This window comes from Phasianus colchicus, chromosome 1 (assembly GCF_987193195.1).
Source record: "Phasianus colchicus chromosome 1, bPhaCol1.hap1.1, whole genome shotgun sequence".
NCBI classification, from domain to species: domain Eukaryota; kingdom Metazoa; phylum Chordata; class Aves; order Galliformes; family Phasianidae; genus Phasianus; species Phasianus colchicus.
In genome coordinates this window covers 127,392,786-127,415,587 of record NC_143436.1, presented here as the reverse complement: position 1 = coordinate 127,415,587, position 22,802 = coordinate 127,392,786, and the positions used below count along the sequence as shown (strand labels likewise).

The 22,802-nt window shown below is 35.8% G+C and overlaps 1 long non-coding RNA gene across 1 annotated transcript; it reads left to right on the top strand.

Annotated features, from left to right (window-relative positions):
- Positions 1-18,688: 18,688 nt before the first annotated feature.
- LOC149920023 (uncharacterized) lies at positions 18,689-22,382 on the top strand. The gene is made up of 3 exons (XR_016463769.1): positions 18,689-18,950; positions 21,823-21,946; positions 22,169-22,382. It is a non-coding gene; the product is annotated as an uncharacterized LOC149920023 (long non-coding RNA).
- Positions 22,383-22,802: the final 420 nt, after the last annotated feature.

Below are 22,802 nucleotides of genomic sequence, written 5' to 3'. Positions count from 1 at the left end.
AGGCTGTAGAATGAGCAAAAGATATTACTGAAATGATACTTTGCAGTTTTACTTAAAAGCTGTTCAACAACATTTGCATAACATTTGCTAGTTGAAGATCTTTCCACATTTCTGTAGTATATGAAGGTCAGATTTAACCTGTACTTTACTTTAGAGATAGGGCAAAGCTATAAATCCAACTTGTTTAGTTTGCAGGAACTTTCACAGAATCACAGAATGGCCAGGGTTGGAAGGGACCTCAAGGATCATGAACTTCCAACCCCCTTGCCACATGCAGGGCCACCAACCTCCCCGTTTAATTCTAGACCAGGCTGCCCAGGGCCCCATCCAGTCTGGCCTTGAACACCTCCAGGGACGGGGCATCCACAACCTCTCTGAGCAGCCCGTGCTCTGTAAAGAATTTCCCCCTGACGTCCAACCTAAATCTTCCCTCCCTCAACTTAAAACCATTTCCCCTTATCCTGCAGTTGTCAACCCTTTCAAAGAGTTGATTCCCCTCCTGTTTGTAGACTCCCTTTAGGTACTGAAAGGCTGCAATGAGGTCACCCTGCAGCCTTCTTTTCTCCAGGCTGAACAAGCCCAGCTCCCTCAGCCTGTCTTCAGAGGGGAGGTGCTCCAGTCCCTAATCATCTTTGTGGCCCCCCTCTGGACCCTCTCCAACAGCTCCCTGTCTTTCTTGTACTGGGGGCTCCAGACCTGGATGCGGTACTCCAGATGGGGCCTCACAAGGGCAGAGTAGAGGGGGACAATCCTGTCCCTGCTGGCCACCCCTCTTCTGATGGAGCCCAGGATACCATTTGCCTTTCGAGCCACAAGGGCACACTGCTGGCTCATGTTAAGTTTTTCATCTATCAAGACCCCCAGGTCCTTCTCCACAGGGCTGCTCTCAAGGACCGCTCCTTCCAGTCTGTATGGAAGCCTGGGATTCCTCTGTTCCAAGTGCAAAACCTTGCAGTTTGCTGTGTTGAACCTCATCAGGTTCACTTGGGCCCACCTTTCTAGCCTGTTGAGGTCCTTATGAATGGCATCCCTTCCTTCTACCATTCTACAGTCTTTCCTTTCTGAGAATTCAATCACCAGTCTGATATAATGAGTTCATGTTTGTAGTAAGCATGCTCTTGAATGACCTGGAGATCTTGTAATAGTAATTTATATGTTGAACACATCAGTTGGCTATGTAATTTTTCAAGTGAAAGGTGGGAAGTCCTGAAGTACCCATCACTGGAGGTATGTAAGAGGTGTATGTACATGGCACTAAGGCACATGGTTTAGTGGTAGGACATAGTAGGTCAGGTTGATGGTTGGACTTGTTGAACATTGCTAAACTTGACTGCAGATCTGGCAGATCTACTGAATCTTTCTTGAGAGGTAAATGTGAAAATATTGAGGTTATTCTGATATCATCTACCAGGAGATCAAGATTTTGCCGTGACAAAACAGAGTTCTTGATTAGTCAGTGTTGCTTTTTTTTTACCTAAAGATATCCTGAAACAAGGGGAAAGCTTACTACTGTGGCATGTAGTGAAGGTAAAGCCTTAAATGAGGCCTGTGTGAAAAATGTGAAAGAGCTCTCTGCTTACATCAATTAATCTGTTTTTAGTGCTAATGTTTCTGAGATAAGAATTCTAGACATAAATATTCCCATTTGGTAATCTTGTTTCCCACATCTAGTAATCTTTTCTTGATACATGAATCACATTCTGTAGGCATTTAAATAGCTTAGATCCAACAGAAGCTGTGGAAATACACCTATCCTGAAGTATCTAACTTTTGAAAAGCTCATCTGAGGTAAAATCTGTTCCACATGATGCAGAACTGGCCTTAGAAGGAAAATCGTTGTCTAAGCACTCTGGAGGAAGGCCTTGCTCTTATTGTAGAAAAGCCATTCCAGAACTAAGAATTTTTAAATAAGTTTTCATCTGAATGATTTTGCTGCTATAACTAGAAACAATTTGTTGAAAAATCCTCATGTACTTGTATGGCAGTCTTGTCTGATTATATTCTCTTGCTGTATAGCCTCAGGAGTATTTGCACAAACCTCTTGCATAAGCAAGCTTACAATGTTTTCTACTGCAGAGGAGGAAAAGTAGAAAAAGTGTCATATCTGCTGAATCCAGGTTACATGTGGCAGCAAACAGCAAAGCAGCCATCAAATGGTGATTTCCTGACTTTCTTTCCCAGGATCCAAAACATGTGCAAGAAGTTCTGCTCAAGAGCAAGGAGCAAGCTCAATTGGCAGGGCTTATCAGTACTGGGAAGACTGTGGAAGACCAGAACCCTTTTGGAACAACAAAAATGACTAGCATTCATTCATACAGTCTTACAGGTGAAATTTGAAAAAAAAAAAAAAAAAAAAGCTTTTCTTTACAAACACACTTAAAAACATTAAAATGTCACAATTCTTCCAAAATATTTTGCTATTTTATGATCAGACTTAAATGCTATATGTGGTCCATGCTGACCTTTGGCATCAGTGCATAGTGCACTGGTGTTGACAGTGCATGGTATCTGAATGTATCTCAATACTGTGATATTTTGCTCTGAGTTTGTGACACTCACTCATTGCTTCTATGTTTTCATATTTGATAGTAGTGTGTTTTCCAACCAATTACTTTTACCAAGTTTTTGTTTGAAAATTGAATTTTTTTTAATTTATTTATTTTGGAAACAGAAAGTGAAATACACTGGTTTAATAATAACCTTCCAGAATGGAATATAATTTCAAAAACAGTATTTTATGCTATTTCTTATCATTTTTTATGACAAAAAAAAATATCCTTAAATATTCAGTTAATTCATTAATTTGTTAAAATTCAATTTTAAATTCATTATTTTGTAATTTATGAAGCTTTGAATAGATATCTCTGAACACTTGTTGAACTGGAACAATAATACTAAGTTGAATGTATAAAACTTCCAGCAGAAATATTTAATTTCAAGCTTTTTCTTTGTCCCTACTGGACAGCATTTCTTTTGGCTGGAAGTGTTAGTGGCAAAACAAACAAACAAAGTCTCCTTTGTCTCAAGTATCTCCTCTTTGTTTTAAAATACTTGAAAATCTCTGTGATCATCATCCTTGTGAGAAACACAAGTTGTAGACAAAAATGCTTACTGGAAGAGAAATGACAAGTCAGTGTTAGAGACCCTGGTGAACATCTTAAATATGGAGTCTAGAGAATGTGATAAAGGAATGTTTTTTTGCTTATTTTTAAAAGAGACTTCGGCTTACATGCTTTTGTAGTGTAACCCTGGCAGGTAACTATGTAACATGCAGCCACTTGCTCACTCTCCCCGTGTAAGATAGAGAGAACTGGAAAGGGAAAAGTTTGAGAACGTGTGGGCTGAAATAAAAACAGCTTACCAGTTTGCTAGTAAAGCAGAAGTTCTTTGCACAAGCAAAACAAAAATAAGGAATTCATTCACTACTTTCTATTAGGAGGCAGGTGTTCAGCTATTTCCAGGGCAGAAGGACTCATCATGCATAATGATTTCTTGGGAAACTCTGAATGCCCTCTCCGTCCTCCTTCTTTACCCCAGCTTTTATTGCTGAGCATAATGCCATGTGGTACAGCATAGCCCTTTGGTCAGTCTGGATCAGCTACCCTGGCTTGATCCTATCTGCTTGTGCACTCCCTGCTCACAGGAAGGGCAGAATGAGCAGAAAAGTCTTTGCCTTTGTGAAAGCACTTCTCTTCAACAACTAAAACCATTAGTGTGCTATCACCACTATTTTCATCCAAAACACAACATCATACAAGCCTCTAAAAATAAAATTAATTCTAGCCCAGAGAAAATCTTGACATATGCTTATTTTATGAGGAGAATAAGTGATTGTACTTTTCCTGAACTTGGAAGATGGGTTTCCTGTGCTTCCCTCTGACAACATGGGAATTCATAAAACCTAAAGAAAGAGTTGCATTTTTATTTTCTCTTGATTAGTCAGCATGGCTGGCAGGAAAAAAAAAAGTACATTTTGTGATATTTTAATGGATATGCAACCTTCAAATTCATGTTGAAGTCTTTTTGAAGCATTCTGTTTCTTTGAGCAATGTAAGGTTTAGTTTATTTGATAAATAATAGAACTATAACTTTGAAATTATACATTGGTCAGTCTTTGCAGCAATGGTAGGCTGCAAAAAAACCTCCTTGGTTACATTTAATTGAGTTCAGTGCTTTCAGGATTGGTAACTGACCTTAAAGAATCTGAGAAGAAAAATAGTTACTTATCCTTGCAGTCTCACTGAAGCATGAGGTTAGAATCATAGAATCATAGAATATACCAAGTTAGAAGGGATCCACAGAGATCACTGTGTCTAAATCCTAGCTCTTCAGGACTATCAAAATATTAAACTTTATTTCAAGTGCATTGCCCAAACATTCCTTGAACTCCAGCTTCCCTCACAAAGAGCTGAAGACCACCATGAAACCTCCTCTGAGTCTCCTCTGTGCTGGATGAACCAAGGAACCTCAGCCACTCCTCATATGTCATGCCCATTAGACCCTTCACCGTCTTTGTATCCCTACTTCGGACACTCTCTAATAGCTTCATGTTCTTATATTTTGGTGCCCAAACTTGCACATAGTACTCAAGGTGAGGCTTGACAGCTCAAAGTAGGGTGAGACAATCCCTCCCCTCTCCCTGTGGCAGCGCTGGGCTTCATGCACGCCAGGGCATGCTTGGCCTTTTCTCTGCCACGTCATACTTCTGATTACAACTTGCCATCACCCAAAATCCCCAGATCCCCTTCCACAGGGCTGCTCTCCAGTCTCTCAGAAATAAAAGACAGTACTTGCACTGGGTGGGATGATCATGGACAAAGACTGCCATGGCATCCTCTATAAAACAATAAATACAATATATTGATAGAAATCAGATGAATCTTTAAAAACAATTAACTTTTTCAGATGCTGTTTGTTTACATATCCATACTTGTCTTGATTCATATTTTCATTTGGACTAACTTTTTAAATGAGAGAATCTTTAGTTATGACAATCTATCTTAAGACATGACTGGGAGTTTTTGAAGGGCAGACTGTCAGACTGAAAAGTGTCATCAATCCACCATGTTGACCGCGTAGACCCTGGGCTACACAGCCTGCAAGTTCATATATTCTTCTTCTTGTATATTACTTTTTTACTAAAAGCAATTTTAGTACTTTTTGCTTCAGGCATTTACTACAAAAGCATTTTATCATCCTTTAAAGTCTGATTTGTTGAATTTTAAATTAAGATTGACAGATTATGTTTTGACAGGTTCTGGGTATTTATGCTTTCAAATAAGGTGAATCCAGGAGGAAATAATTCTTATCTTGTAATTATGAGTTATACAAGATGAAAAAATTTGCATATGCTTGGCTCAAACTGTGAAGTGCAAATATCTTCAAATCTTTCTACAGTTTTAGCCTATTATATTTCCCTTTTCTGTACAACTGATCTCTGCCTGCCTAATTTCTGTGATTTAGAATGAAAGAACTTTGATGACACAGTAAGTTTAAGACAAGAACAAAAACTTAAATTTGAAGCAGAACAGAATTCTGATTAATTTCTTAACATTTAATATATATGTATCCAAAAAAGCCCCTCTTAAAAAGAACACCAACCAATAGCAAAAATTTTCAGTTATTTCAGTTTTTCATGTCAGTGAATGGTTTGACTACATAACAATTCTATGACTGAGGTAGCTTGGATCTTATACTGTAGTAGATGATTAATTTAAAAAATGCAACGCAAAAGGTATCTCAACAGGTCCTCTTAAAGTCTCTGTATAACCTCTGTTGAAGTTCCAATTCCCTCTTCCTAAGCACTTCGATTAAAAATAGATTAAATTTCAAGTTAAACCAAGCAAATGACAATACGGAATGAGATTTCTAACTTTTAAGAAAGTAACACAGTCTATTTCATTGTTCTGGACCAAGAGTCCTACTTGCTCCAGTTATTATCTTTGAGCTGACAAATCTCAATGTTTGGTATTTTTAAAGCTAGAATGAAATATCTTTTTGAATGCTTGGTTAATTTTCAGCACTATCAGTCAGAAAAGACAGATAGGTGCCTTCAGGCTGAATTCATCCAAATATTGTTGATGTTTTCTCCAGGGAGACATGTGAGAAGTAGAACAACTTGCTATGCTGCATTTTTTTCTTAGGTTTATCATGAATGTAGAAATGCACGTGAGTGTATTTCTTCCAATGAAACAACACAGCCTTTGAGATGTTTTTATGCAAGAAAACAGCACATATAGAATCATAGAATCATAGAATGACTTGGGTTGGAAGGGACCCAAAGGATCAAGTTCCAACCTCCCTGCCACAGGCAGGGCCACAAACCTCCAGAGATGGCACAAGTTGCCCACGGCCCCATCTTGAACACCTCAGGGATGGAGCATCTGTAACCTGCCAGGGCAGCCTGTTCCAGCACCTCACCACTCTCTCTATGAATAACTTCCCCCTGAACAACTAACCTAAATCTTCCCTCCTTGAGCTTAAAACGATTCCTTTTGTCCTGTCACTATCTTCCTGAGTAAAGAGCTTATTTTGTAATCCCCTTTTAAATGCTGGAAGGCTGCAATGAGATCTCCTTGTAGAGACCGCTCCTCACTGGTCCACCTGAGTATAGAGCTGTTGAACACTGAAATCATGCTGATCTATTGTTATTCCCATCTGTGTTCTTAAGTTAAGACCTACTTCTTTCAGTTTTAATAGACACTTGTCCATTAATGACAAGAAAAAATATTGTTTGAGGTAGTAATCAGCAAGATAACTGGCATAAAAGGATGTGTAGAAATAGAAAAAATAGAAAAGAAGATAAAGCAGGTGACCTTGGATCAAGGCATAAGTTAAGGAAAGTACTTACATATGACAGTTGCTTTGTCTTTCCTAAAGCTTATACTGTTCTATTTCTGCAGCATACATCCTGAGGGAATCCGACTGTGTCAGCAGGGTTAAGGAAAATCAAATTCCATACGAACATTTTAATTTTTGAGATAGAGCTAAAACCTAGTGTAGCTATCAGACAGTTCAAAAATGAAGGACATGGCCTGATATATATGAGTGTATGTATATTTATTTATGTATTTCTGTCTCTCTTTATATATATATATATATATATATATATATATATATATATGCATATGTATAACCACCATTGCTGCACTATAACCCCTCATTTCATAAACTGACATCTCTAAATCTGAAGTTGAGCTACAAAGGTATTTTCTTAATGAAATTTTTGTGGCCTTATGAATGTACTTTAATTTCAGTCACAAAGCCTGAAAAATATATCAACTGTGCAAAAAAGTAGCATTTGGCCAACTTCATCAGTCACTACTAATTAACCAACTGCAACAGATATTTGTATAATGGAAGTTTTTAATCAAAGCTCTAGAACTAGAATTTCCTCGTTAGCTCTTCCAAAATGATATGAAGTCAATTTAAAATTAGCAGAGAATATTTATACAGAAGTATTTTGGAATGTTGCTTATTTATTTTTGTAATCTATGATGAATATTTAAGTTCAGTTGCAGCAGAATTACTCTTAATTTAGTTTAGTCAGTATTTGCATAGAAACATCTTTGAGCAGATGCAGTCAACAGCAGAAAGTCATTAATTTAATAGATTTAACCATCATATTTCAAACTAGTGGATGAAGGGCGAACATGCCTACAGTCTGAGATGGAAACATCTTATACGCCTATGTTGAGACAGTGAATGTTCTACAGAAATGGAGAAAACACTCTATCTACTCTTTCCTGCCTGAGCTGTGTCACTTCTGCTGTGATTATGCTGTAATTATTTTGTGGAGTTTCTGCTTAGCACTCTCCCAGATTTTAACAAATTAGGAAACATGACACTTAACTAAAAAAATTTACCTACCAACAATCATGAAATCTCCTTTGCCTCTTTTATGACATGCTTCCTTCATGAAGCTACTAGGCTGTGAAAAATTTCTAAAAATCCCTCTGTTTATCATGTAATTAGAATAGGCTAATAATGACTTTCATCATGCCAGCACAACTTCTGTTGAGTGACATCAAGACCCCATCTAGGTTTCAGAAGTCTACATCTTCTCCTCAGCCTTTTTAATTGTCTGCTCTATAGTTTGCTATCTCAATCCTACCAAAAAGGAATGATCATAGATTTTTTTTTGTCAAAATATGTATTGAAATGCAATAACATAAAGTCAGTCATCTAGTTTCAAGCTTAACATACATTGGTGTTGTATAAATTATGTGTAACACACATTATCCTGAGGCAATTCATTTATCTTTTTCTCTTCTAGTTACACAAGAAAAAATAATAGCAACTTAGAGATCATTTAAGACTGAGGCCAGTAGTGTTTTGATTTAAATTGCATTAGAGGACCATTATATTCCCCTCCAGATTAAAACTCTTGACACCTAAAGAGTAAAAGTCAGGACACAGGTTTTCACTAGCCTCTGTGAGGTGTTATTTTCTTGGGGTTTTTTTTTGTTGTTTTATTTTTCTTCTTCCTTTGTCTTATGAATACTGCCTTCTCCATCTAAAATACAGCAGAGAGAAATTTTGTTTTTCCATCTGTCTTCCATTTTTTAGTTTCTTTATATGTTTGGTCTGTTCTTCAAACAATGTTTTGGAATTAGCAGGGTTTTTTGAAGTCTTGCTCTCTGCATGATGAAACGCTCCACTCCAAGAACTAAAGAAAATGCTATGGTGGAACAGAGGCTGCTTTACACCTGCTGGGGGCACTGCAATACAAAGAAAAGGAGCAATGAATTCTGGCGAGATTGTTTTCATCCAGTATGTCTGACAACATTTTATGACATAATGACATTTGACTGTTAAGTTTGAACTTCTTTTTCTTCGAAGTATTTTTTTTTTCCTAATGTATTTATTTTGAATACATTAATGATTCTTTTTTTTTTTCTCTAGAAGGCACGTTGAAAGAAGATTTTAATTGTGTTCTGAAGGACATTCTTCAGAACACACATACTCAGTATTGTCACACATATTCATACTGATGAGGAGGACTGAGATAATAGTGTTAAAATGAAAATTAAAATACAAATGATAATTTCTGTAGTACAGAAAAAGAATTTTTGAATTATCTCCTATCAGCATTTCAAGCATCTTTATTAATTTGGTAATTCTAATAAGTCTATAGACAGAATCACTATAATTCTATAGGTATTATTACATTTGTATTATTTTCTAGAGGGTAAGAAAAAATGAGAAGACTAAGCAATCATTTCAATATAAAATGTAAAGTGTTATGCACATTTCTGACAGTGCTGCTGAATAATTTGTCACTTGATATAATTCATTAAATTATATTAATTTAATTAAAAATAGTCTATAAAGTTTTGCAGACATGAATGCAGATAAATTGTTGTAACTTCTTTTTCACAGATAAAATATGGACTTTCCATAGGAAAAAAAAAAATCAGTAGTTATAGAAGTGAGCTCATAAAATAACAAAAATATGCACATATGATTATGCATACAAACAAAATATGATGATTAAATGACCTGTTAGAAATTTGATTTACTCATCAACAATGTATCAACCATTCTTTGCTTGTCATTTATAGAAGATCTGTCACCTTAGAAGCTGACAAAAAAACCGGCAACTTTCAGCAAAAATAAGGTAAGATTATCAGAACTGAGAGCTGTCACTGGGAGGAAAAAGATGATTAAATTCACTAAACACTCAAAAGGAAAAGGCTATCCAAGTTCCACAAGTATAGTAGTATGGCTGTAGTGCTATTTGCATGACTGACAGTAGTTCCATGCAATTGCATGTTATTTTACTTCCTTTTACTCCTAAAAATACATTCTCTGTACTCTTCTCCCATCAGTAGTCAAATTATAGTGACTTCTAAAGTTTAGTTGCGGTGTGATTTCTGATAACAGGGTGTTATTCTTGCAAAATGGATTCAGTCTTCTTTGCAAATTTGTTTGCATCCAGTTATGCCGTTTGGAAAATGGGAGACTTACTTTGATGGTACGATAATCATAGATTAGAGGCTTAGCTGAAGAGGTCATTTTATTTCCAGTATTTATCAGTAAACTGCTTATAAGTACTATTGATTTGCTGACTGCTTCTTTGTAGTCTTAAAGCAAGGATTTGACATCATGTTCCTGATATTCTATGCTTTCTTTGCATTGCAATAATCATTTTGTACTCGCATCAGGTAGCAATCTCTAGTTTTTTCAAAAGTGTATGACATGCCATTAGAATTTACTAACTATATTTTTCCTGCATTAGTGTTTCAGTACTTTCAATACCACTTTCTTTGCAATGTGGAGAAAAAACAAGATCTGTTTTTACTGTTTTCTTCTCTCCTTGACAACAACAATAAAATAGTATTGGCACTATTACTTTCAGACGTGGAATAATACTCTCTAGTTTCATGATATCCCTACAACAAGGAAAATATATTATCCACACTAATATATGGACATTATCTTTTTCAGATTTGCACTTATTTAAACAAATTTCATAATTCACTTAAGTTTCCAATTCCAATTCTTAAGTCACTTGAGGAGTTTTCTTACAAAGGCTGTACATACACGTGTTAAGTACATCTTCACTTAGTCATTCATATTCTGGTAATAGCCATTCAGTGTGAAAGCAGAATTACTTTTTAATGCTTAACAGAGCAACTGGTATGTTTCATTTTTGTAAATGCTACAATGATCAAAGTAGTACTCTGACTATTTCTAAGTACTATTTCCAAAATGAGAAAACTGAGGAAGGATAAGATCTTGATAGCATTCACAAAATGAAAGCTAACCAAACAGAGAACAGTATGAAACAGCTTACTTCTTAATTAGTTAAAGATTTGCTTACTTCATCTGGACATCACTTCTCATTGTTGTAATAATGCTTATGGTTAGAAGGACACAGAAACTGCTAAGTTTCTAAGATGACAGAGAGAAGAGTCATCACCTCTTGACACATATTTGTTATAGTTTCTCTTTCAGACTAGGAGGTGTTAAAGGTCAGGGCTTTGGCATTCAGGCTGAATCTCAAGAATCTGTACTTTAAGTCTTGGCTTAAAATACATTTTCCACATTTACCATAATTTGAAGCTATTTAAGAGTGTTACATGACAATCATTTCTTTGTTCATGGAGAGGTTACAAGATAACATAAAATTTTGTGGACAATGGTGATGGAACAGAAGATTAAAGATAATAATAAAATAATATTTTCATTATGTATTTCCATTTTTATCCTTTTTAAGGCCTCCAGCTAACCTCTTCCCCTTCTGTATCAGAAAGATGACAAATGCACACAAAAGAACAGTACAGTGAAATGAAGATAGAAAATATGAATCGTATTAATAACAGCTTTTGCTTATAATTGTAGTTACTTAATAGATTTCTGAAACTATTGCACAGTGACATTTCTTTAAAAGATATACAGATCAGAAAAAAATTACAGAGTAATTCCTTTATTACTTAATGTAAGAGGAATCTGAAAGCTCACATTAGAAAATCATATTGTAATGACAGGGCCAGCTACAAAATGTCTAATCACTTGATGTAGAGCTAAATATGTGCATTTCTTGCCCTCATCTCAGAAGTTCAAATACAGTTATGGATGTAATTTTCCAGTACAAAGTGTATTACTATCCCTAGATGTTAATCTGTCATGATCTGTACCTAGAACAGTGATTTCAGAAGACAAAACTCAGTTCAATTTTTAAACCTTGTGTTTACTAGTCAGTTATCAACAAAATCCTTAATACTGCCATGCTTTCAGATCAGTATATTCAGTCCCAGCCCACAGAAAGACCTCATGCATTAAAAAAAAAAAAACATCTTTTCTCAGTTAAACATGAGGTGTGGATCTCACTGTTGTTATTTCAAACATATTATTTTGTAATTTCTTACTATAACAATTTCTACAGAACCCAACATTAGAACGGCATAACACTGATTTTTTGTAGTGTTTGTTACTATGGCACTTAAAGTAACTACTGTACCTTGACACTAATCCCACAAACTATTTAGGTCCTTAGATCTGCCATTCTTCTACATGCAGCCTTCATTCCTGAGGTAGGGATTTAATAAATCCTATTTCTTTACTTCATTTTCTCTGAGAATTCAAAGCAGACAGAGTTGGCAAAGGGACTCTGTTTGCCTTCAACAAATCAAAATACTGAGTCCCTTGTTACATTGGACTGCATGAGGTGATGGCATAAGCCAAACTACACTGCTCTGTCTCCATTTCATATTACAAAACTGTCTAGTAACTTGGTGAAAGGAAAGAACATTTTTTATAAAGAGCAGTTAAAATATACAGAACATTTTAACCAAAAATCTTGATGTTACTTTCGTAAGCTGACAACAGGAGAGGTTTTCAGTATGTAGTAAAACTTGGAGTATCGATGAATCACAGAATCACAGAACACAGGGGGGTTATAGAGACCTCAGGGGATCATCTAGTCCCACCCTCTGTTAAAGCAGGTTCCCTACAGCAGGTTGCACAGGAAAGCATTGATGTGGGTTTTGAATATGTCCAGAAAAAGAGACTTCACAACCTCTCTGGGCAGCCAGTTTCTGTGATCTGTCACCCTCAAAATAAAGAAATTCTTCCTCATGTTTGTATGGATATTCCTGTATTCCAGTTTTTCCTCACTGCACATTATCCTGTTGCTTCCCACCACTGAAAAGGGCCTGGGCCCATCCATTTGACTCCCATACTTAAGGTATTTATAAACAGAGATGAGATCCCTGTTCAGTTTTCTCCAGACTGAACAGTCCCAGATCTCTCAACCTTTTCTCATAAGGAGATGCTCCATGCCCCAGGATCACACATGCTCTTGACAAAAATGGAAATTCCTTCTTCCTAATCAGTAATCCAGGAAGTAGATCATGTAAAGGACTCTCTGATACATGGCTGTTTCAGGTATCTTGGAGAAAGATGCTATTTTATACTTAGGTGCCGATGAGAGAAAGAATTACAGATATTCATGTCAAGACAACGCCTGATATGTGGTCCAAGAACTATGTCAGAAGTTAACTCCAGATTTCAAGGTAGCAGTGATTTCTTTATTCAGCCTCATGCACAGCAAAAAAAAAAAAAAAAAAAAAAATCTTGTAAAGTTAGCGTGTATATTGCAAAAGAATTTCATACTTTAGTAAGACATGTAGTCCTCCCTCTTTAAAGCATTTCTAAGTACATCATAGGAAAAAAATGACATTTCTCTCTTTCCTGGTATACATGATCCTTTCTTGTCCTTAAGGGCCTACTTTAGGAGCAAAACTAAATTATGATCACAGTTCCAAAACTCTTTCTTAAAACTTACTAAATTGCAAAAAAAAATTACAATACTTTTCTTCTAAGCAAAGATTTGTTGTACTATCAGTTTGTGACAGCCTTCACAAGGTAAGAGCAGGCTTATGACAGGCAAATTGTGAGTGTGTTTGGATGTCTATGATTTGATGTTATATATTAAACTGCAATTATTTCCTCAGACAGTGAGGGACAGCCACAGAAGAACGCGGTTAGTTTGTGGTTATGGTTTAGGCATAGGATATTCAAAAAACAGGATGTACAACAGTCACATTGCATGAATGGTGTCATATTTCAAATATAATTTTCTGTAAGACTTTCTCTTCAGAGAGGAGTTAAAGCTTAGTGATGACTAGAGGCAGACATTTTGGCAGTCCCAACTTATAGACAGCATCTGTTGAGCCTAAAAATACGAAAATAAGAAAAATAGTTGTATTTGTCATGCTTAAGTTTGAAATGAAAAGGAATCCTTATTTTTGAATCTTACAGTTATGTAGCTTATAAACATATTTCACACAAGGAAATCAATTTGCAAAAGTGTTTTAATTTTCATTTTATTCATTTTCAACTTCCTAACATATTTCTCAGTAGAGTGAGTTAATCAATAATCTTAATTAGTGTCAAAAACTCATTATGCATATATGAGAGCAGAGAATTAAACTTATAGCTAAGATATGGTCAATATTAACTTTAGAAGATATGTGAACTATAGGATTTTTTTTTAACTCATCATTAGCATGCCTTGAGCCTATTTTTACCAAAATAAGAAATGCTATGAAGTTCTAGAATTTATTTATTTATTTATTTATTTATTTATTTATTTATTTAAAGGACATTTGGACCTTCCCTAATTTTGTTAGTGAATCACGTGAAATTGTAAAGCATCTAAAATACAATAGGGTCAAAATATCTGCAATCAGGGGAGACTTTCCCTTGAGTTGGCTTTCATGTGTCAAGATTTTTGGTCAAATTCAATTTCAATTCAAATGGACGTATCCTTAACATAATTTTTGTTCAATATGAAATGAACTTAATTTGACCAAGAGATCACTTGTGGTATAAATGTGACTGATGTCTGCCAAACCCATTGTGATCTTACAGTCTTATTCTCCTCCCATGTTTAATTACTGTATCAAACAAGGTATTTCTTTGTCATGTTCAATTCCTGTAGCAGGAACAGTTCACTTCTAATTTGGAATACAATCTTGAAACCTGAAGTGTACGTTGTATTTAATATGGTGTAAAAGACATTCAGAAACTGAGAGAGACAAGAAAAATAACTGCATATTTTGATTGATCCAAAAAGAAAATATTTTATTTTAGGGAAAAGAATATTATTACAGCTTAGGAATGTCTGCCTGTTATATACTTTATATATATATTGTATATATGTATATGTATATTGTATATATATTATACATATATATATTATACATATATATATATGTATATGTATATATATTATACATATATTGTATATATGTATATATATACATATATATATATATATATATATACAATATATATATAAAGTATATATATGTAAAGGTTATATATATATATATATATATATATATAAAACCTTTAATCTATCTATCTATCTACATGTGTTTTTTTTCCCCCAAATTCTTTCATAAAAAGAATTTTACTATCTGTGTTAATACGAATGATTATTGTAATAAAAAAGAGCAATTCAGAATTGCTCGGCTGAACATGAGCCGACAGTGTGCCCAGGTGGCCAAGAGGGCCAACGGCATCCTGGCCTGCATTAGAAACAGTGTGGCCAGCAGGAGCAGGGAGGTGATCATCCCCCTGTACTCAGCACTGGTGAAGCCGCACCTCATGTACTGTGTTCAGTTTTGGGCCCCTCACTACAAGAAAGACATTGAGGCCCTGGAGCGTGTCCAGAGAAGGGCAACAAAACTGGTGAGGGGTCTGGAGCACAAGTCTTATGAGGAGCAGCTGAGGGAGCTGGGATTGTTTAGTTTGGAGAAGAGGAGGCTCAGGGGAGACCTCACTGCAATCTACAACTTCCTGAAGGGAGGTTGTGGTGAATAAGGGTTTGGCCTCTACTCCCAGGCAACAAACAGGACCTGGGGAAATGGCCGCAAGTTGTATCAGAGGAGGTTTAGGTTAGACTTAAGGAAGAACTTTTTCTCTCAGAGAGTGGTCAGGCACCAGAATGGCCTGCCCACAGAGGTGGTGGAGTCACCATCCTTGGTGGTGTTCAAGAGGCGTCTGGATGAGGAGCTGCAAGATATGGTTTAATAGCTTGTGTAGCAGTGGTAATGTGACGATGGTTGGACTAGATGATTTATAGGTCATTTCCAACCTTGTGATTCTATGATTCTATGATTCTATGATTGAGCACAGCCCTGTTAAAAAAGATCTGGGGGTACTGGTGAATGGGTAGCTGGACATGAGGCAGCAAAGTGCCCTTGTAGCCCAGAAAGCCAACCATATCCTGGGCTGCAGCAAAAGAAGCATGGTCAGCTGCTCAAGGGAGGTGATCCTGTCCCTCTACTCTGTGCTGATGAGGCCTTACCTGGAGTACTGTGTCCAGAAGTGGAGTCTTCAGTACAGGAGAGATGTGGACTTGTGGAAGCGTGTCCAGAGAAGGGCCACAAAAATGATCCAAGGGATGGAACACTTCTCCTACGAGAACATGCTGAGAGCTGGGGCTGTTCAGCCTGGATAAGAGAAGACTGTGAGGTGACCTGATAGCAGACTTTCAATACGTAAAGGGGAGCTACAGGAAAGAAGAGGACAGACTCCTTAGCAGAGTCTGTTGTGACAGGACCATGGGAAATTATTTCAAATCTAAAGAGGGTAGATTTAAGTTGAAATTAAGGAAAAGATCTTTTACAGTGAGATGGTGAGGCACTGGAACAGTTTGCCCAGAAAAGTCTCTCATCACTGGAGACTTTCAAGGCCACACTGGACCGGACTCTGAGCAATCTGATGTATCTGTGGATGCCTCTGTTCATTGCAGGGGAATTGGACTAGATGACCTTAAAGGTTTCTTCCAACTCTGAGGATTCTATGATTCTATGAAACCTACCCTTTTCAGTTTAAAACAGTTACCCCTTGTCCTACACATCCTTATAAAATGTACATCTTTCCTGTATGCTCCCTTTAAATACTGGAAGGCAGCTGTAGGTTCCTTTGAAGCCCAGCCCTCTGTAAGCTGAATAGCTCCAACTTTTTCAGCTTTTCTTCATAGGAGAGATGCTTCAGTCCTCCACTTGTGGCCCTCCTCTCAACCTGTTCCAATAGATCCATGGCTTTCTTGTGCTGAGGCCTCCAGCTGGATGCAGTGCTCCTGGAACTAAGAATAAATACATGAATGTGTAGATCCTCTTTGCCATATCTGGGGGAAAATTGAACTCTCTAACCTGAATTATTTGTTTTTTTTCAAATTAGCTTTTAATGCTTGGGAATATTTCCAGGTAGTTTAGTTACACTTTCTATATGAAAAGTTGATGAAGTAAATTGTTATGGGGAGAAAAAAAGGCAGCTGCTTTATGAAAGATTTTTATTTCTATGTGTTTTCCTTTTCTTTCAAATATATGACATGCTTGTATTATTGTGTGATGCTGAAATTTGTATTGTATGCATTTTTCTGAAAAGCGCTTTATTTATATAATGAAAATTATGTTATCTGTTTTAGAGAAGCATGATTGTGTGAACGACATTAGATTTTCTATTCTTCAAGAGCATTTCTCAGCAAGATTGGTGTGTAGTCTTTGTTGACATCCTAATGTTGTTGAAGGGCTAATCTAGTCATATGAGCCCTTGTAACTAGGACTAATCTAGTTACATGCATTTGAATGTGTTGGTGGACCTTAGAGGTGTACTTCACTGTGCAGGTAAACCCCAAATTCTCATGCTCTTGTGACCTCCTCCTACTCATGCACCACAGTTTTTCTTGGGAACTTGCTCACAGATGCAGAAACCTTAGTCTTCAGGTTGATGACTCTGATTTCTCGTTACCCTTTGACCTCTGGGACTTCATGCATTGTGAGTATCCATGGGAACTTAATAGGCTATTACCCTCATGCATTTTTTGGACTAGAAGATTTCTCTGAGTACTACTGAGCAGTACAACGTATTCAATAGTAAGTATTGACTTGCCTTTCAAAGCAGAATTATGTGATACTGATAGGATTGATTATATCACTTCTAATGTTGATTCTGCAAGATGAACTTAAGGGAAACCAATTTCCAAAAGTCTGCTGCTTTCTTAAGCAAGATGGCAAGACCATCTAGGTAGCTTGCAATTTGAAAAAAAAAAAAAAAAAAAAAGCAGCATGAGTAAAATACTAGGGAAGAAAATGATTTGTTTGCTTTCAAATTTTCCATTCATGTTATTAATAGAATATTATGACATGAGGATTGAGCCATGCTGCACTTTCAATAAACTTTCGTACAGAGATATTACTATCTAGGGAATGTTTAAATCTAGCAGTTTTAAAGAAATAACAAGATTTTTACACAAATTCTGTAGATATATACTATTTCCATAGTCTATAGTGATGACATTTTAAGATCTGTACTTTTCACAAAGTATTTATACACTCTGTAATTTGTTCTAGGTTCAGTTAGACGTATCCATGTCATTGCTTATTTTCATTCCTGAAGCATTAATTATAGACCATGATATCCTTGCAATGAAACTACAGTAAGGAAAAAATGATTTTATTTTGGGTCATTGACCCTGATATGTAGAACTGAGGCTTACTGGTTTCCCCACTGCCACTTATAGGAAAAAACTTTAGAGATTTACAATTGCTAAGTTTCTTTGGTTATTTTGAAGCATATACATTTAAAATGCCCCTTATAGCATGTGTGAGGTCTCACCCAGTATAACGCTATTACTGACAGGTATATTTTCACATATGATCTTATTTTGGGACGTTAGTTTGATTTTTATATGCAAGGCATAAAGACAATTCTGCTTGTTGGGTTAAGCAAGGGATTTAAAGATTCTTTGGACCTTTATCCTGCAGTATTGCAGTATTGGTTGCAACTGTTTTATCAGTATGAGATCAGATGAGTGTTTGTGAGACATACTTCTTTCAGAAAGAAAATCCAGTAATGAAAGGTGCATAGTATTTGAGAATATTGGTGGGTTTGTAATCTGTTACTTGTCACAAACAAAAAGAATGCTGAAACTTTGACCCTTCAAAAAGGATTGTGTGAGATACTCATGATAGAAAAAGCATCTTGTACTTTAATTTCTCCTTCATTAGTGTTGTTTGGTTTCATACCACAGCAGAGTTCCATATAGAATCTTTCATCTCACTTTTGATCTTGAATGGTTATTATGTTAATGGCATGAAGTAGATATCCTTTAATGTTATTGATGTATGCAGAATAGACTCTGTCTATTCATGAAAATGAAGGAGATGAAAAACACAAATGCTTGGAAATGTTTTTGCATTGATATCCTTGCAATGAAACTACAGTAAGGAAAAAATGATTTTATTTTGGGTCATTGACCCTGATAATGTAGAACTGAGGCTTACTGGAGATGCATCCTTTTTTGTCTTGATCTTACTTTCTGTTCCTTAGAAGAGCAAAAACTGTTCAGTTGCTGATGTTGGAGGAATTCAGTCCATCGTGTGCAGGACACTGTGAGAAGGTGTATGTAACAAGAAGTGTTGGGAAAGGTGAGCTCTTAAGATGGAGAGAAATAGAGTAAAGAGAGTTCTACAGAAGGGATCCAGAGCATAGTGTCAGTGAGCATAACTCCACCAGCTCTGGTGCAATTATGACACCACTAATTATAATTAGTAACAACTGGATCTTTTTGTTGCTTTTTTTTTTTTTTTCAGGTTGTCTTAAATATTAAGTCTATTTTCCTTTTTTTAAGCTTATTTTTTTAAATGTCGAGAATAAATTTATCCAAGAGATTTTAAAAGACTGTTTTTGTATGTTTTAATCTTTCACTCATCCTAATATATGTGCTAATCTTGATTATTATACAGTGGATATCCATTTTAAATACTTGCTTGTTTTTCTTTGCTAGAACACGAGTCAACCTTTTGTAATTCAAGCACTTCTTTAAGTCTGTCACTTAAATACTTTAAAAAAGAATTAGGTGATGTTGGTCTAAGTTATTATTACAAGAACAAGTCATCAGACAGAGAAAAAAATATTCAGTAAAAAATAGCTGAGCTCCTTTAATCTTTCAATTATACTCTTGCTCTCTCACTTCTAAAATGTTGAAAAGAGTTTAAGCCAATAAAACACAAGTTTTTTAAGTAACTGTTACAATGATGTGTTAACAGCCTATGGCTGCCAAATGGAAAATCTGTGTAAGTGATCAGACTTTGTGTCTCAGGCCCAATAAAGCTTCAAAGGCCAACCACATTACCAAAGTGATGAGGGGTTTAGACTTTATACTCAGTCTTCATGATCTGTTAGTCTCTATATTACGTTTCTAAAGGAACTTTCTGTAAAAAATGAATGTGTGGAAACCAAGTCTAAAAAAAAAGATAGGTAAGAGAGTTACAGGTAAGCAAGATATGAAAATAAAAGTAGTTTAATCAGATAAATGTGGACCACAGATTAATCCTGATATGATTAAGTACAGAGATGGATGATCAGTGCTAAAGAAATGGGGCAAGAAAATTGCAGGGACATTTAGAAGTACAGCATTATTTTGTAAGTTCTAAGAATGTAGAACATCAATTACTGCATTCAGTGTTTGCTGCTCTGGCAGCTCTTAATATAAAACAAGCTCATCAGATGTTTTGCCAGATAACCTCTGGCTCTTACATAGATTTTTGAACAACGTATATAAATTATACATCATGACAGCTCTGTCAGTGAAACCCAACCTGAACAACTCTATAGATACTTCTTGCTAAGCTTTTACATTTTTTTCTTGACCAATTTGGTAAATTATGAAATTACAGTAAAGGTGAGTTCCATGTCAAAGCTGTTAAGATAAAAGTTCCCTTTAGCTCCTTCTCAGAGAAGATTTTGGGTGAAGAAGAATGGTAGACAATATCTGAAATGAATCTAGAGGCTGTTTTAAAGTTAGAAAGCAAGAAATATTATGTCTCTAGTTGTTGTGCATGTCATTCCACAAATATTTGGGTTTAAGAGTAATTTACTGAATAGTCACTTCTGTGCCAGGAGGGTGGGGATCACATACCTGAAATTGTTTTAGATTACAGTTCTCTTATTCTAGTTATAAATATTGAAGCAAAGAACTCAGGACAGGCTAAAAAAATCATCAGTTTTAATTCATCATCAGCTGATGTTTCAACCATTCAAACCATTGAAAGAACAGAGCGAGGCAACCAACACCAGTTCACAGCTAAATGCAGCTAGTCTTCTAGTAACCAAGCAAACTTTTTTACACCACTTCTGAGGATACATCCAAAAAAATTGTAAAGGATTCTTTAAACAATACAGGTTAACATACACTACTGTCAAAGGAAAATTAAGACTGGTCTGAATGAAGAATGAAGAGAATTATCTTTGTAGGGAAGTTCCAGAAGGGACAAAGGATAGAAGTGCTATAAGCAGTACTAGTCTTGATGACACAATAGAAGAGCATGCTAGCAAAATGCCAACATACATATTTGCTGCTTCTGAGACCACGCAGCTTTGAAAATTAAAAACAAAAAACAAAACAAAAAAACAGCCTAAGAAATGGGGAAGTCTAGATCAGCAATAGAGTATGTCAACATTAAAATAAAGACTCAAGCCATTAAAAGGTGGTTGAAGGAAGACAGTAAACACTACAGGGTGGGAGGCAGAAGACACCTTGATAAGCAGACACAACCATGTAAAGGATATGGATGCCCCAAATCAACTTAGAACTGCAAACCTAAGCAGAACCTAGAAAACATCAGGAGGACTTAATATCTTGCATCCCTTATTTCCCCTACATTCACAACAAATTCTGGGCAGACTACCTAGGCTGAATGGTCTTCATGTCTGCTGCATCGGCAGGTGTCTCCTTGACACTTGTGAGACTGCAGATATGACAATAACATGATTGCATAAAAACAGTTTTGTTTCAGTGATTTTATCAAATAAAGTCATCTTCAGTTCCATCAGGTCTCACTGAGACACTGATACCATGATGCTGTTAATCTTGCCTTCTTAAGCTTGTTCAATATCTATGCTGTCTCTTGTTGTCCGAACTCTTTCATACAACAAAAAGACATTATTCATAGAAGATATGTACATTTTTCCACTGCCAGTTTCTAAAGTGAAAGATGTACTTATTGGGTCCCCATCAAGCATAAATCTCAGTGATGTCTGTAAATTTCATCTAGACTGTGGAGGAGCCTGTAGTCAAATTTAGGTAGTAAAAAAGGTAAAACAAGGAGAATTTATACTATTTTTTATTCTAACTTACCCCATGTAATCCAACTAACTCATGTTTGATGCTCTGGTGAAAATCTTGTGCAACAAGCCTTCTTGCTCTCTATGAATATGTCTATATATTAATTTGAAATAAGTAATTGCTCATAGGTTCAAACTGTTGTTTCTCTCTTATCATCTAGCTTGTCTTTGCAGATTGGTAAGTGATTACAGATGTTGCATTTCCTAGAATCAACTGTAAGCAGCAGTGTGGCTTACAACAGCTCCTCCTCCTTCTACAGTGTGGACTGTGTACTTGCATACTACTTCTAATGTGATGGTAAATATTTGTTCATATTTTCCCTTCCAAGACTGTATCACCGTGCTTTGCAGTCACACATTTCATCACAAAACTCTTCCAGGCAGTTTTTCTATATTTGATATTCTGTGTTGTGCACATGGCAGTCTGTCTTTGTGCATAGTGGCTTAAACTTTGAGAAGAAAATAATGAAGACTATAATTCTCTTCAGTATAATGGCTGGCCTTTCTCTTTTCCTATCAGATTCAGTGCTTCTGCGGGGGTCCAGCGGCAAATGGAAATTGCCATCAATCACTGAACACCTTCCAGCAACTCAGCAGTAAATGATATTTCATTTATTATCCTTCCTTGAGAAATAGTTAAATATAGTAACATCAGACTACAGTTGTCATCTTCACTCTTCACATTAAATGACATTTTCAGAATTGGAATACTGGGATTCAGGAGTGTCAGAAAGTTTTTCAGGAAAAAAAAATAGATATCAAGATTTTGTTATTGTTCACTTTCTAAAACTAATTTTTCATGTTTTCTTGGGGTATTTTTCTGTTTGTTTTTTATTTTGTTGTCATAAAATGTGTGGTTTTTTTTTTCTCTTAAATCTATAATTTTCACATTCTGCCTTAAGAAATGTTTATTACAAGAAGGGGTTATAAATCCTAAAATATTTTGAAACCACCCAGGTACATATGAAGTGGTATTACAATATATTAATACATAATATATGTTCACTAATCATATGTATGTTTTTGTTTTTTGTTTTTTGTTTTTGTTTTTGTGTTTTTAATCTGATTTTAGTTTCTGGCATATATATGTCATATACATGTAAATATATAAATGGCAATATTTAATCCTTTCTTTATAAAGTCTTCTAAGCTGC